Source organism: Myotis yumanensis, unplaced genomic scaffold (assembly GCF_028538775.1).
Source record: "Myotis yumanensis isolate MYYU_CA2020_CCGP unplaced genomic scaffold, mMyoYum1.0.hap1 SCAF_1, whole genome shotgun sequence".
Classification (NCBI taxonomy): Eukaryota; Metazoa; Chordata; class Mammalia; order Chiroptera; family Vespertilionidae; genus Myotis; species Myotis yumanensis.
Window position 1 is genome coordinate 80,238,424 of NW_027223752.1, and position 14,994 is coordinate 80,253,417.

Here is a 14,994-nt window from a genome sequence, read left to right on the forward strand (position 1 = left end):
TCTCACTCAGTCTTGATCAGCAGAACCCCAGGAGCAAGCTAACCTATTGGTTGGAGCATCTGCCCACTGGTGGTCAGTGCATGTCATAGTGAGTGGTTGAGCGGCCTTAGCTTTGATTGGTTGAATGGACGACTGAACACTGAGCATATTAGGCTTTTATTATACAGGATATAGATAATGGATGCTAGTTAAACTTACAGTGGTAATCATTTCACAATATATGTAAGTCAAACCATTATGCTGTATACCTTAAACTTATATGGTGATGTATGTCAATAACATCTCAATAAAACTAGGGAAAATTGGCCTTGTAATTTTGAAAAGGAATCAAACTGAACCTCTAGAATTAACAATTGACGCAGTGGGTAGATTTAACAGCTGATTAAACACAGATATAGAGAGAATTAGTGGATTATAAGTAAGAACATGTAATTCAGAATGTAACAATGAAAGACAAAAAGGTAGAAAATATAGAAGAAAGGTTAAAAGTAGAGGGCATGTTGTGAAGATCTAATATATTTAATTTCAGTTTCATAAAAAATAGAGCAAAACAACATTTGAAAAGATAATGGCTGAGAATTTTCCAGAACTGGAAGAAGACAACAATCTACAGATTTTAAGAAATCCCATACCTAAGAATCTAACATCTTAACCATTGGAAAAACATGGTATTTCCTTATAGGATCATTTAGTCCTTTTTTTGCACTTCTAAATTGAAATCTTCCCTGGATGCATCTGATTGGTGGAACCTAGGTCACATGCCCACTCCCAGCTGCCAGTTGGGAAAGCAAATTTTCTAGGACAGACTTACTTATATGTGTAATTACCAAATGTAAAGAGAATGTTTAAAAAAAAAATGTTAGACACCCACTCATATGACAAATGCATGAAGCAACGCTGTTCAGAATGTTCCTATTCAGGCCTCTGCTGTTTTTTTCTTTGTATATTCTTCCTTCAAGAACACAACTCTCTTAGCTCCAACTCAATGGATGATCTATGTCAGTGATTTTCAAACCAATGTGCAGCTAGAATTTTAAAAACATGCAAACTAATTTAGTCAGGGGCACGGACTGCTTTTCCCTTAGATTCTCAAAAAAAACCAAAACTTATTTTTTTTGTCAGATTGGAAAAAAAGTGTTAATATATTTTTTGGGTGCCACAGAATTTTAGTAATTAGTTTATGTGTGCCATGAGATGAAAAAGTTGAAAATCACTGATCTACCAGTATGTAATTTGAGCTAACCTTGACCTATCAATCTATATAACTCTAGACACAAGAGTATTCTAGCTATTGTACAATTCCCATAAACTCCTCCATCCTCATCTCAAATTCAGCCCACCTAAATCCTAGCACACCTCTGCCCTCCCCAGATACCCATCTCTCTAGACTTTTTTTTTTCCCTCAGCAACTATCATCTTGCTTCTTCAAGGTATATTTGAGAGTTCTCCCTGACTCTCTCCTCTTTATTGTCCTTTATAACCTCTTTATTCATATCTAACTTCAGCAGAAACTGTCTTCCCTATTTCTCTTTCACTCATTTTTTCCCCTTTCTAGTCCATAACTGTTACTTCCTTGCAGCTTTGTGTTTGAGCATGGGCACCTGGCCAAGCTCTGGTGTTTCCTTGGCTTTAGTTTCTATTCCCTTTCCTTCAATTCATTCTGCATATGCATGCCTGCTGAGTTTCCATTCTCAATATTTCAAAGCGTATAACTTCATTCCACAAATATGTCTCCTACTAACCTTTCCTCACTTTCAGGAGGGTGGGGCTCTGCCCCAGATGATACTGTTGTAATTAGCCAGGAAAGGAGCAGGGGAAAGACCAGACTTATAGGCATGTTCTCTGTAAAACACGGGGGGAAGGATCCAACAAAGGGAAGATAAACCCATGCCCAGTAGAGTTGGAGTGACATAGGGAAGGTGCTTGTCTGTCAGTCACACCTAGGAAGAGAGATCATTAGCCAGAATGGGCGTGGCCACTGCAAGCACCCCATGATGGCTCACACCTGGCTTCCTGGCATTCTCCCATGTGGTCCATGGCCATGCAGACCCCCAGGACACAATAGATTAACGGACTGCAGCCAGCCTGATGCTGAACTGGACTTGGCTCCAACATGGAAAGGGCACTCTGGGCACTGGCTCTGATGTTAGCCCTAGTGAAACCCCAGCTACACTTCTTCTATGATGGGACTAAGGGAAAGCCAGACGTGTAATTCTAGGAAATAAAGCTTTCTACCATATCTCATCCTCCCGTGGGGGCTTCCAGAAATGCTTATCCCAGCGGTACCCCCAAGAACTCCACTCACACTAGCAATGAGGGGAGATAAGGCACGTTTTCACCTCAGCCTTTCTCTCAGACTTTTCTCCTAACGTATCTTTTACCAGAGATCACCCCGCCCCCAAATTTGTGTCTTTATCTCCCTTCAAACTGTTGCTCAAGTCCATCCCCGCCAGTGGGCCTGCATTTGTGATGGCTCACTCTGTAAATTTGTGAACCTTGGCTGTCTCAACTGACCCCTCACACCAGGCACAGCTACATTAAAAAAAAAAAAATTATCTTGTTGTTGAAAGTATTACATATGTCCCCCCCTTTTTTCCCCATTGAACACCTCCACCCCCCACACCCATCCTAGGCACAGCTACTTTTATCGTTCTCTTTTATAAAAAATCAAAGTTATTTTATTCCACAAAACTATGACAGTGTCTTCAAGGCAAAGAACATATGTGGATGCCTTGTTCCTAGTGCGAGCCTAGCACAAAATTGGAATTCAGTGTTTGTTGAATAAAGGGATGAATTAAATAGCGAGTTAATGAATGCCTGCTCCGGCGCTGAGACTCGAGCTGTGAGAAAAGTCCCTACGTCTAAGGAACTTAGGGCAGGCGGTTGCAGGTCGGTGGATGTCCTGAGTCAAGTAGAGAACTGAGTGCAGATGTCCCAGTTTCAGCTGAGAGAACTGTGGTAGGCAGGCAACTTGTCCTCTATGCAGGGTTTTCATTCTTAATTTTGACAATCTGCCGCTGAGGGGGTGGGGGGAAAAAGTATTTCACTGCATTGGATTGGGCATATTTTTCTAGCGGTCTCTGTCACTGACTCCCATGTTGTGCTATCCCCAGTAAGAGCCTGCAGACTGAACTCCTGTACGTAGTTGAAAAACAAAATGAAGCGACATTCAGGTTTTGTTTACTTCCAACACTGATACTCTAACAAACGCCCAGCATAAATATCTTCCTTTATTAGTAAGAACAAGAGCATTATGCTGTAAGGCCCTATAGCTCAGGGGTTAGAGCACTGGTCTTGTAAACCAGGGGTCGCGAGTTCAAATCTCGCTGGGGCCTAACAAGTGTTTGCTCACTCTTTTTAATTCTTCCCACCAGTCTCCCTCACGTTCCGATAACCTTGACCCCACCACAAATTCGGGCACAGTCCAGATCTCCGGCATAAACATCGCCGAGCCTCTCGGGTTCCTGTGCCAGTGCGCAAATGCTGCTTTTGCTACCGAGGGTGTCGCGGAATCCACTCTAAGCTGCGGGAAGTGCTGCGGGCCGGATCCGCGCGGCTATAGCCGGGAGGGCGGCCTAACCCTAGCCGGGAGGGCGGGTAGAGAAAGAGAATGGGATCGAGCCTCGGCACCCGCCCTTGGCAGGCTTGGATCCCAGAACCAGGCCCCCCTGCCGGCGCCTTCCTATAGGCAGTCCCGCAAGGTTTCATGTTTCAGTGGGTTTTCCAACACGTCCGCGTCCCAGCGGGGGAAATGCAGGCGGAGACTTGGACTCAAAGAACTTGTGGCTTTCTCTTTAGAAAACCTCAAAGTATTCTCACCAAAAGTCAGTTCTCACAGAAACACTGGGTTTTATATTCTCTCTTCCACACCCACTGGGTCCCCGAGTCTGCGGACGTGTGAGAGGGACAAGAGCTTCAGCTGGCCGGTGCCCACGCGCCTGGGGGTGCGGGGAGCGCAGGGAGTGAGGACATGAAAAGGCTCGCACCCTCTCCGCGGCTCGGAATTGCGCGATGAGAATCGTGTCCTACCGCCTCAGTCCCTGGTTCTCTGATGCCCGAGTGGCCGCTCCCAGGTTAGACACACATCGAGCAGGGAGGCTCGGGGCCGCGCACTGAGTGAAAACAGCAGCTCACCCCACTCCCAACCCGGGGGAGTGGCCCCCGGTCCGCCCGCCCGAGGCCTCGGCATGCACGGGGATTAGCGGCGCCTGTGAAGACCATGGTTTGGCCCTGCTTCTAAAGCAGGAGAATTCAGCTCTAGAAGGGTTGTCTCCGAAACTGTGGATGTAGGGACGTTCTCACAAGACGCTTCCTGCGTGGTGTCCATTTGCTAGCAATCAGGAACCATTTCATACCCGCTATGTTTATCTCTGTCTTGAATAGGGCATTCTAGAACATACGCTCACGTGCTCCCTTCGATAGCTCAGCTGGTAGAGCGGAGGACTGTAGTCACTTCCTGTCTAGCTATCCTTAGGTCGCTGGTTCGATTCCGGCTCGAAGGAGAGACTGACGTTTTGGGCTAGTTTCTTATTCCCCATGTATCACATCTACAGATCTTGTCTGAGAGGCTTGTTCAACAGTGAGAAATAGGAGCTTGCACCAGTTCAACTAACCAACTGGAAAAGTTCATAGTTATCTTATGGAGACGTGCTGATTTTTTTGTTTTTGTTTTTGGCTCCAGGTTATTCCTAGGTTGCTCCCTGAGGCCCAAATGTCGGCGACATTTGTTGGTACAGAGTATTGTATAAATGTACGTTCGCGACATTAATTTGAGGAACAAGCCCCTTAACTGTGACCTTCAGCCCGAGTGTCTGACCCCATTCTATGCACACATCCATGCAGAAAGAGGGCCTTTTAATTTATTTAGCTTTTAATATATTTTTATAATTCCATTAAAAGATTTTTGAGCCGTAGCAGGAAGGGGGAACAGGATTTGACGTGAGCGGGGATGAGACTGGGAGAGAGATTTCCAAAGCGAGAAAACAATTTATGCAAAGGTGGGGGAACCTTGACTCCCATTTAGGAAAACTGCAAGGGTCTGGAATATGCCAACACGCGCCGGACTGGCTCACCACCAACCAGCTCTGGCTCCCGATACTTTGATGCCCACCAGTCTGGTCCCTAGATTTTACGCTCCCGCGGGGTGGTAGCAACGCGGTAGATACACTTCCCGCGCGTCTGTTCTGGGGCTGAGGACCCTACAGCCTTGCAACCCAGTGCGGCTTGTGCCCTCGGTCTCCATCCCGTTTTCCTCCAGACTGGAGCTCCCGGCTAGACCCATCCCGGCGGGACTCGGCGGAGCTCAGAAATGTGGCCTGAAGTCTGCAAGGCTGCCTCTCCTCACCCCACTTGGCGTGTGGAAGGGTCCAGGACGTGGTTTGGGGAGAGTAACCGATGCTAGGCCCAGAGTCAGATGTGAGATTTCACGAAGATGGAGAGAAAAATTAAGCCGAGCAAAAAATAACAGCCACAAAGAACAAAACTGAGTAGCCTTGTAGAAAAGTGAAATTCAGAGGAAACAGAGAGGAGTTATAGGCATCGTGGCTCGTTGGTCTAGGGGTATGATTCTCGCTTTGGGTGCGAGAGGTCCCGGGTTCAAATCCCGGACGAGCCCACAGTTTTCAAACTTTGCTTTTCCACATTTAGGACCTAATACATAAAGTTCTGTTCCGTGCCAACTTTCTGTTGTTCCATAGTCTGCAAACCAGAGGTGCACTGAACTACCGGGAAGCAAACGCAGGCTGATGGCCTGTATTGGAGACCTCATTGCCTGGCTTCCTGGTCTCTAGGCCCCATTGCTTCTGGGAGTAGCAGCCGGTGTCCTGTGGGGCTTCTGCAGGCAGGGCGGGTGTTCCGAGTGCTGCTTTCGCTGACCGTGTGTCTCCAACGCTGATCTCCAGGGTTCGCTGGAGGGCTGGGCAGGGACTCTCGCTGCGCCTGGGGCTGGGTATGGGACTGGGGCTGCACAGCGGGTCCCCCTCCAGCGGCCACGCCCTGAGGTGATCGCTGCAAAAGCACAGCACAGAAAGCCAAGTAAGGCAGAAGAGAATGAAAGAAGTAGATAATCTTGAAAGTATAAAAGAAAAATGGGCTTGTGAAACAGGATTTTGACAACCAACCTCTTAGTGATAATCGACAAACAACTTTTGAATATTTTGTCAACAGTCTTTTTGAGGAAGGGCAGAAGGTTGGTGCCAAATGCTTGTCTCCCACTGAACAGAAGAAACAGGTAGATATATATATAAAATTATGGATTCACGGTTAATGATGATTTCTGAAGTTATTCAGTTGGTGCAAGTCAGCAGTTTCTGAACTTAATCAAAAAAGGGGATTTGTCTTTGGGATTACAGGGAACATTTGATAAGGAGGAGGTGGATGTAAGAAACACAAAGTATGTGTGGCAACGAAATCTGTGTTCCAGCCATTCTCAGGACAGGGTCACTGACTGGGAAGTGCCACACCAAAAATTTATTTCTAAAACAAAAAGTAATGAGGTTGAGAAGAAAAATAATTTGTCTACTGTCCCAGTAAACAACCTGGAACCCGTCACTAATATACAGATCTGGTTAGCCAGTGGGAAAAGGATTGTTCAGAAATTTAATATGTCTCATGACATAAAAGACTTCATTGAGAAATACCAAGAATCTCAAAGAAGTCCTCCCTTTTCCCTGGCCACAGCTCTTCCTTACCCCAGGTTGCTAGATGAAGTACTCACACTGGAAGAAGCGGACTTACAGAATGCTGTCATCGTTCAGAGACTCCACAAAACCACGGAACCTTTTTAAAAAAATTTTTTTTTATTGATTGAGTTATTATGTGAAGGCAAACCCCTATTCTGTAAAACTACTGTTTGGAATTCTCTGCCATTCTTTAGAGGGCCCCTTACTCTGAAAAAATAACTTTGCTTTCTAGCCCGCTTTAGCCTGCTTGAATAATGGGGGAGATAAACTTAGCTGAATGACCTTGTAGGCCAGAGACTAGATACACCCAATGCCATGCCAGGTGCATTTTTAATTGGATAGAACTGTGTAGTTTTCAAGGCCGCCAGCAAGCACACAAAGGGCTGGCTCTTCCATAAAAAGGGAAGCTCTGCTTGTAGTTTTGCTTAGAATTTGGATTAATTTCCCTAAGCCCACCGCGGTGAATAAAGTGCAACTCCAAACTCTCAGAGAGTTGCTTGGTTCTTTTCCAGTTTTTCTGTAACAATTACATATGTGTCCTTATCCCCACATTATCCCCATCACCCCCACAACTCATGCCCTCACCCCCCCCCCCGCCCCCCGCGTTGTCTGTGTCCATTGGTTAGGCCTATATGCTTGCATATAAGTCCTTTGGTTGATCTCTCCCCTTTACCCCCACCCTCCCCTACCTTCCCTCTGAGGTTTGATGGTCTGATTGATGATTCTCTGTACCACAGAACCTTTTAGAGAACTTTCATAACATTGATCTTGTACACACTAAGTGGAAAGTTTGCAGAGAAGTGATGGTTTATAAGTGAACATGCAAAATCAAAATTGGGGAGGGGGGAGGAGTCAGATTCACTGAACTTTTGGTTCAAGACCTATTTAACTCCCTCCGGATGGGAAGACTTTTAAGTAAGTACAAGTTAGGAGAGGAAACTATGACTGGAAACTGTATTCAGTGCACTGTCTCCCAAAGGCTACTCAGAAAAATATGCTTCTTTTCAAATACCAATGATCCAACATAAGATGTATTAAAGGACTATATCATTTAGTATCTTCATGTGGTGTTGAGAGAAGTTAGCTTGAAACACAGGCAGATAGGGCAGGGGTCCAGTGGAAAACAAAGGCAGGTGGAACATAGGCAGAGGCAGACATGGCAGTTTGAGCAGCCTGACCACAGGAATCAAACAAGCAGGAAGAATAAAATGTTTCTGGACTCAAAGCGGGAGGCATGGGAAAACAAGGGAGGACTTGCAACAATAAGGTGGACTGACACATAGAAATAGAGAAAGTTCAGCTCAGGCACAGAGAAAGAAAACATAGAAATAGGGAAAGTGTAGGTCCGCTGCTGGGCAAAATAATTGAGGGGGTCAACCAGGTGACCACACAGGTAGACATAGAACAGGCTTTTAGCAAATATATACCCTGGACTACAAGACTTTAGTGGGCAGTCCATTATTGGGTCCCCCTCCTTTTGCAGGGAGTCTGAATGTGCTTATAATAAATTTTCCACACTTTTGCTTAAACCTTCTGGTCTGCATAGCTCATTTTTCGGCGTTGTGAGGAGACACAACCCCAGGAAAACATCTTGGCTCGGCTCACTGCTCCTGGTTGTCAGTATAAACTCACAGATATGTTCACAGCTATCACTCATTTAAACATCATTCCCAAACAGCAGTGATTTATTTAAATGTTAGCTTGGCTCAGAATTTTTAAATAGCAATATATTAAAAATTATACTTGGCAGGTTAAAAGCATCAGTGTCCTTATTTTATACCTGAGATACACTAAAAATGCTAGAAGGAACCCCTTCCACCACAGCTATGCCTAACCCTTGAAGTGTTCTCATCTGCATTCTCTAATGGCAAGGTACACTCAATATTAAGTTGGCAATAGTATCTAGAATTTTCATGTAAGAATAAAATTCTGTAGCTTAGTATAATGTCAGTATTAATCTGTCTACTCACATTTCTACATTTTTGAGAAGTATGATTTTTTAAAAAATATTTTTTTTTATTGATTTCAGAGAGGAAAAGAGAGATAGAAACATCAATGATGAGAGAGAACATTGATTGGCTGCCTTCTGCAGGCTCCCTACTGGGGATCAAGCCCACAACTCAGGCATGTGCCCTGACCATGCCTGAACTGTGACCTCCTGGTTCACAGGTCAATGCTCAATCACTAAGCCAGGCCAGAAGTATAATTTTTTAAAAAAACTATGCTCTCTCCAGGAACCTCAATTCCTGCCTATTTTCTTTTCTTTCAAAAATTAGGGACTTACTTCTAGCTAACATTTGCATTAAGTCATTCATTTGAGACTGCTTACTTAGAATCTAATGTTGTGTTGTCACATTGCTAATTAATATTTTTAAGATGCCTTATGTAATGTATGGTTTTCTATTCATACATTAAAGTCAACTTGTGTATACATTCAAGGGTTATTTATTACATTCTGATATCACCAAGGAAGACTTGCTTTGTTTCTTAGACTTTAACATTCACTGTCTGATTGCATTGCCTTGCCCAAAAATAAGTTTAGGAAGTTTTTTTGCAATTGATCTGTTGAATCATAATTAAAGTGAAATATACACTGAGTGTCCCAAGGAACTAAGCAGCCATGCCCGTCAACAGTAATGTTCACAGGGCACTGGACTTTTGCTGGAAGGAGCAGGTCTTAAACTGTTTGGTCTCAAGACCTTTTATTTATGTGGGTTATAAATGTGTTAAAAATTAAAAGTTACACATATTTATTCATTTATAATAATAAACATGTAAATATTTAAAAAAGAAGAAAAGAAAAAGAAAGTACTCCTGTAAAACTATCATTTGGCAAAGAGGATAAGAAAGCCATTCCAGGAAAAGAGGAAGGGCTCTGGCTTTAGTTGAAAGTGCAGATGTCAGGTTATAAGCAGGCAAAGGTAAGAGGCTGGTCAAGATATTGTTGGAAGCATTTACCAGTGTGATTCACAAATGAAAGTAGGTGGCTAAGAAAGTGGACCAAACCAGGCTGGCAAAACCCCTCTTTAGGAGTTTCCATTATTCTGTATTTGAGCAAAAAGCAATCTCTGTAAATAGTTATTCTCAGAAGAACACCTTGAAATATTTGGGAAAGAGAGAATGGGCAAAAGCCCAGAGTTTGTTGAAATGTGAGTGACTATTGTTTGTCTGTTTGGAAACAGAGCCATGTCAGCATACCTGTGTCCCATTCTCCCTCTATCAGAACTGTCTCCTCTTCCTGGAAGTGGAGGCGTGATCCTTCTTTTACGTGAGCATCATCCTCTTTTACTCATTACGTCTCTTCTTAAGTAAGTTTCATGCTGTGGCAAGCCGGCACGGCCATGGCATACTCAGCCCCAGGGTGCCTTATGTGCCACACCAGCTCATCCAGGTTCAGTGACCCCGAGATGGGGCGGTGAGGATGGAGAAAAGACAGACAAGAGAATGAGCTGGGTCTGGGTGGGACACTGCTCCCAGATGGAGAGACAGCGCCATAGACTACAAGCTGTGTATTTATTTTATAGCCAGATTCCATGAGGCAAAGTAAGGGTGTGGTCAAGATGTTTACAACCTTCTCATGGGTTTTGATCCTACTCAACTACATGCACCTGAACTCTATCAAGCCCACATCATTCAGGCATGTGGGGCCACGTGTTTGGACCACAGGTTCAAACTTACAACTATAGTTGTTGGCTATAATTGTGCTGGGAGGGCCCTGCCCTCCAAGCTGGGACTTGCACATGGCCATGAGAGGACTGTGCCCTCTCATTAGTCTGAGGCTTGAACCTGTCCAAACACTATAGCCGCTCTCCACATAAGCTTATAGATCAGTGGTTCTCAACCTTCCTAATACTACGACCCTTTAATACAGTTCGTCATGTTGTGGTAACCCCCAATTTCATTGTTACAAATTGAACATAATTAAAGCATAGTGATTAATCACAAAAACAATATGTAATTATATATGTGTTTTCCGATGGTCTTAGGCGACCCCTGTGAAAGGGCTGTGACCCACAGGTTGAGAACCGCTGCTATAGATCAAAACTATGTAGGAGTTATAAAGAAATGTGGAGATTAACCTCTTCCCTCCATCACACAATTTTACTATTAGTCTTAAGGACAGAATTAAACATGTGTACTCTGTATAAAGGGAGAAAGTGCACCAGCACTAGAGCCCTTAAAAGGAGGACCCAACCTTCCCCTGTCTGTGCAGGGAAATTATTGGCTTGAAGAAGAGACATAGAAAAACATTTCAGAAAAAGGAGAATAGCTTTCAAGTTCAAGCTGTCAGAACATTTTTTAAATATATGAACATATTTTTCAGTTGGAAATTGTTTTACATCTATTGCAATCACTGGCAAAGATATAGAGTTTATTAATCATGGACTACAATTTCCCATTATATTTTAAAACACAAATGGATAAGACTTAGCTGCACTTTTATAAAAATTAAAGGGTCGAGGCACTTTAATAAAATTTTAAACTTTTTTTCTCAAAAAACCCAATTTTCTGTTTCCTCATAACCTCATTGTGCCAAGTTGAAAAGAAAACAATTAGAATGAAAGCAACCATTCACCTGACTCTGCACTGTCAACTGTGTAGGCAGGTTGTGGGTTTCCCCAAGGTTATTCAGTGAAATCCTAGAGGCAGAGAAGGGATGTGGCTGTGTTCAGAGGCTGGAGGCTGCTCCCCGCCATCACTGCCAAACTAATCCCAGCGGCTGATCTGTCTGTGTGAGCTGGGCTGGAACTGGTGTTTCAGGCCAGGGGACTGTTTGCGTGTGAATGTGACATTGGAGTGGAGTCGCTTGTCTCTGTTATTAGGCCATTCATCAGAGAAGGGTTGTGTTGGTCAGGTCATCTTGTCCCCAAAGACTGTGGGAGGTGCTGCTGCCTCAGTGTCCTGGGACTGCTGAGGCAATCAGGGTGTTGGAATGGGCCTGGCAGCCATCTTCCCTAACAAGTGACTGGTTGATAAGTTTTTACAACTCACTTTTCATTGTCTCTTTAAAAAGTGATATGTGATTAATTTAAAGTAGGTCCCACTCCCAAATAGCTTGTCTGCCCACAAAGGACAGTGAGGATTTGGGCACTCTGCTAGGTGCCAGTAGAGGCCCCACTCTAAGGACCCCATATCCTGTTACCTCTCTTTGCCCCTAAAAGACATTGAACTTTGGTGTTTGGCAGAACAAATGTTCTGGTCAGAGACATGCCTGCCCCTTCCTCTCCAGAGGCTTCAGTAACCCTGAGGCACCAAGTACTGAGGGAAAGCTGTTTATGGCAGTTTGCTTGGTGCTCTTCTCACTACCCCCAACTTTTTTCCTTTTAGCTCAGGATTTGGTTGGGGATGCAGGCAAGCAGGGAAAAGAAAACAAGAAAAGAAAAGGGGGGGGGGGGGTGAGGAAAGTGTAGCTCAGGCAGGACTGTGTCCCAGCACAACTGAAAAGCAGGGGAAGTTTGTCCTTTTCGGGTTCTCCATGCTGCCCATGTCACCTGGTGGGATGTCCTTTTCGGTTTCTCCATGATGCCCATGTCACCTGCCCATGTCAGCAGGACTGGGATGTGTGGGTTTTTGACATCTGCAGGAAAGAATTCAAGTCACAAGCCCAGATGATTGTGAGAGTGTGTTTATTAAAGCTTGGGACAGTGACACAAAGGAAGAGCTTTGGATAGAAGAAGCAAGGTCACAGTAACAGAAGTGACCTAGACTGGGCTGCCAAACTCAGAAAAGGAAGTCCCAGCAACAGATGTGAACCTAGATTTGGCTGCTAGATCACTGAGAAGTAAAAGTGTCAGAGATAAAAGTGAGCCAAGTGGGGACTGCTTTTGGCTCACTGAAAAGTTAGACAAGAGGAGGACACTGGGAACTTAGGAGAAAGAAAGTAAAATCACACACCTGAGGAAAGGGTGGCATAGGTGTGCTCAGGGGAGAGCATGTCTTGAGGATTTTATCTGTTTTCTGTAGAAGGGAATTTTAGGGGAGGTCTCCATCAGAATATTCATCAGCTGTTTAGGCATGTATTTTAACATGCTTAGGTATCAAATGAGCGTAGAGTGGGGTTTGGGTTCATTCTCTGGTCATCTTTAGCTCTATCTTGGATTTGTCTGGCTCTAATCGGGTTTTTTTGTTATTTATTCCCCCGACTTCATTTGTTCTTGGGTTTGGCACTAATGGCACCACTGGGTCTCTGTTATCTATCTCCCTGACTAGGGTGATTTTAGCTACTCTCTGTTTGGTTAGGTGTCTTTCCCTAACCAAGGACACCTGCTCCTATGTGCCCTTGGTTAGGCAAGATAGAGTCTTATGATTTACTAGAGGCCCAGTGCATGAAATTCATGCAGGGGGGTGAAGGGGGTGTCTCTCAGCCCAGCCTGCACCCTCTCTAATCTGGGACCCCTCAGGTGATGTCTGACTGCTGGTTTAGGCCCGATCCCTGCCTAAACCGGCAGTTGGACATCCCTCTTGCAATCCAGGACTGCTGGCTCCTAACCGCTCGCCTGCCTGCCAGCCTGATCTCCCTAACTGCTCTCCCCTGGCAGCCTGATTCCCCCTAACTGCCCTCCCCTGCTGAGCTGATCTCCCTAACTGCTCTCCCCTGCTGGCCTGATCTCCCTAACTACTCTCCCCTGCTGGCCTGATCCCCCAAACTGCCCTCCCCAGCTGTCCTGATCGCCCTAACTGCTTGCCCCTGATGACCTGATCCCCCTAACTGCTCTCCTGCTGGCCTGATCACCCCTAACTGCCTCTGCCTTGGCCCCACCACCATGGCTTTGTCCGGAAGAACGTTGGTCTAATTAGCATATTACCCCTTTATTAGTATAGAGAGAGGCCTGGTGCATGGGTGGGGGCTGGCTGGTCTGCCGTGAAGGGGGTCCTGAATCAGGGTGGGGATTCCCCTGGGGAACTGGGCCGGCCTGAGCAAGAGGCCACAGGGGGTTTGCAGGAGGGCTACGACCCCATTGGGGTGGGTAGGTCTCTGCTGGGGGTGGGGCCAGCCTGGGTGAGGGGCTGATGGCCATTTGGGAGCAGTTTGCAGGCTGGCCAAGCCCCCAGCTTTGTCTGGAAGGATGTCTGCATGGTCTCCAGAAGTTCTCTGGTCTAATTAGCATAGTACCCTTTCATCAGTATAGATTAGCTGGCTGTTGATTGCTTGGCCCTTTGTTTAAATATTTTGTCTCCATTTTCCTTATATGCCAGAAAATTTCCCTAGTTTTTTATTAACCTGCCTCATCCACTTTTCTTCTTCCTTAAGTCCTCAGGCCCTTCTGGTTACCAAAACTGTTCCTAAGATAGGCTCTAGAGCACGTGCCCAAGCATGTGTAACCCACTGACAGCTGTTTAAAGAGCTAATCTCTCCTAGGAGAGAGTGCTTTGGAACAGGGACCAATACCACCAAAGTGAAGGCATATCCGTGGGTTTTAAGGATTATCAGTAAGCTAGAAGCAGAGCTTTCCTGGGACTCTACCTGCCTTGTTTGGTAACCACTACCAAACCCACTTGTGCTGATTAGCCTTGAGAGAAGCAAAGAGAATTTGCATCGTTGGGGTCCCCAAAGTGAGATCAGAGAATGCATTTATAGACCAGGAGGGATAATAAAAAGAACTTGGGGTCTAGGTGTTTTAGAAACTAAGACTGTGGAGATGATAAGACAGTTATTCTTCTCTCAGGGGGTTCTATCAAATCAAGATACAATGAGATCAATTAACCATCTAAGGACTGATGCTTATCAGTGGAGATAATCAGTTTTGCAGCTGTGCTACAAGGAACAGAATATTGGGGGCTCCTGGTTAGTCTCTTGTGAACAGCTGAGGATGAAGTAAGGAGAAGCCCAGGAAATATGGCAAGGATAGCTCTGAGGGTTAGTAGCTGGGAGGTTGAGGTCAAGGGCAGTGGGTACTAACAGCTGTCACATGACCTTTCCTGGTTCTGTGAAACCTATGAATAACCTACTTATTGGCATGGCACCCTTTCATGAAACAAATTATGTGGGTAAATAGACAGAGCAGGGGAACAGCATTCTGCTGGGAGACCACATCTACTCTGTGGGGTTCTTCCAAGGCAGTTGTTGGAGTTGGCCCATAGATCAGAAACAGCGACTTCTGAATCCAGATCATATATGTGAACAATGAAACCTTGGTCCTGTCATGGGCAAGAGTAAGAACCACGAACATCAGAAAAAGGGCCGCTTTGGGACAAAGGGCCATGCTTACCAACATCAAAAATTGTCTCTTGGAACAAATCTTTAATCTACTCCAGTGGGTAAATATTTGATCTAGTCATTCCTAAGAAAAAGGTGAATTTCCTTGTTTGCCAA

The 14,994-nt window shown here is 45.1% G+C and overlaps 3 non-coding genes and 1 pseudogene across 3 annotated transcripts; all 4 read left to right on the forward strand.

The window, feature by feature from the left end:
- The first annotated feature begins 3,262 nt into the window (after positions 1-3,262).
- On the forward strand, positions 3,263-3,335 carry TRNAT-UGU (transfer RNA threonine (anticodon UGU)). The gene has a single exon. It is a non-coding gene; the product is annotated as a tRNA-Thr (tRNA).
- A 1,077-nt stretch (positions 3,336-4,412) lies between these two features.
- Positions 4,413-4,502, forward strand: TRNAY-GUA (transfer RNA tyrosine (anticodon GUA)). The gene is given in 2 exon segments: positions 4,413-4,449; positions 4,467-4,502. It is a non-coding gene; the product is annotated as a tRNA-Tyr (tRNA).
- A 1,040-nt stretch (positions 4,503-5,542) lies between these two features.
- TRNAP-UGG (transfer RNA proline (anticodon UGG)) lies at positions 5,543-5,614 on the forward strand. Its single transcript has one exon. It is a non-coding gene; the product is annotated as a tRNA-Pro (tRNA).
- Positions 5,615-6,048: 434 nt separating this feature from the next.
- On the forward strand, positions 6,049-6,785 carry LOC139003731 (UBX domain-containing protein 2A pseudogene; annotated as a pseudogene).
- Positions 6,786-14,994: the final 8,209 nt, after the last annotated feature.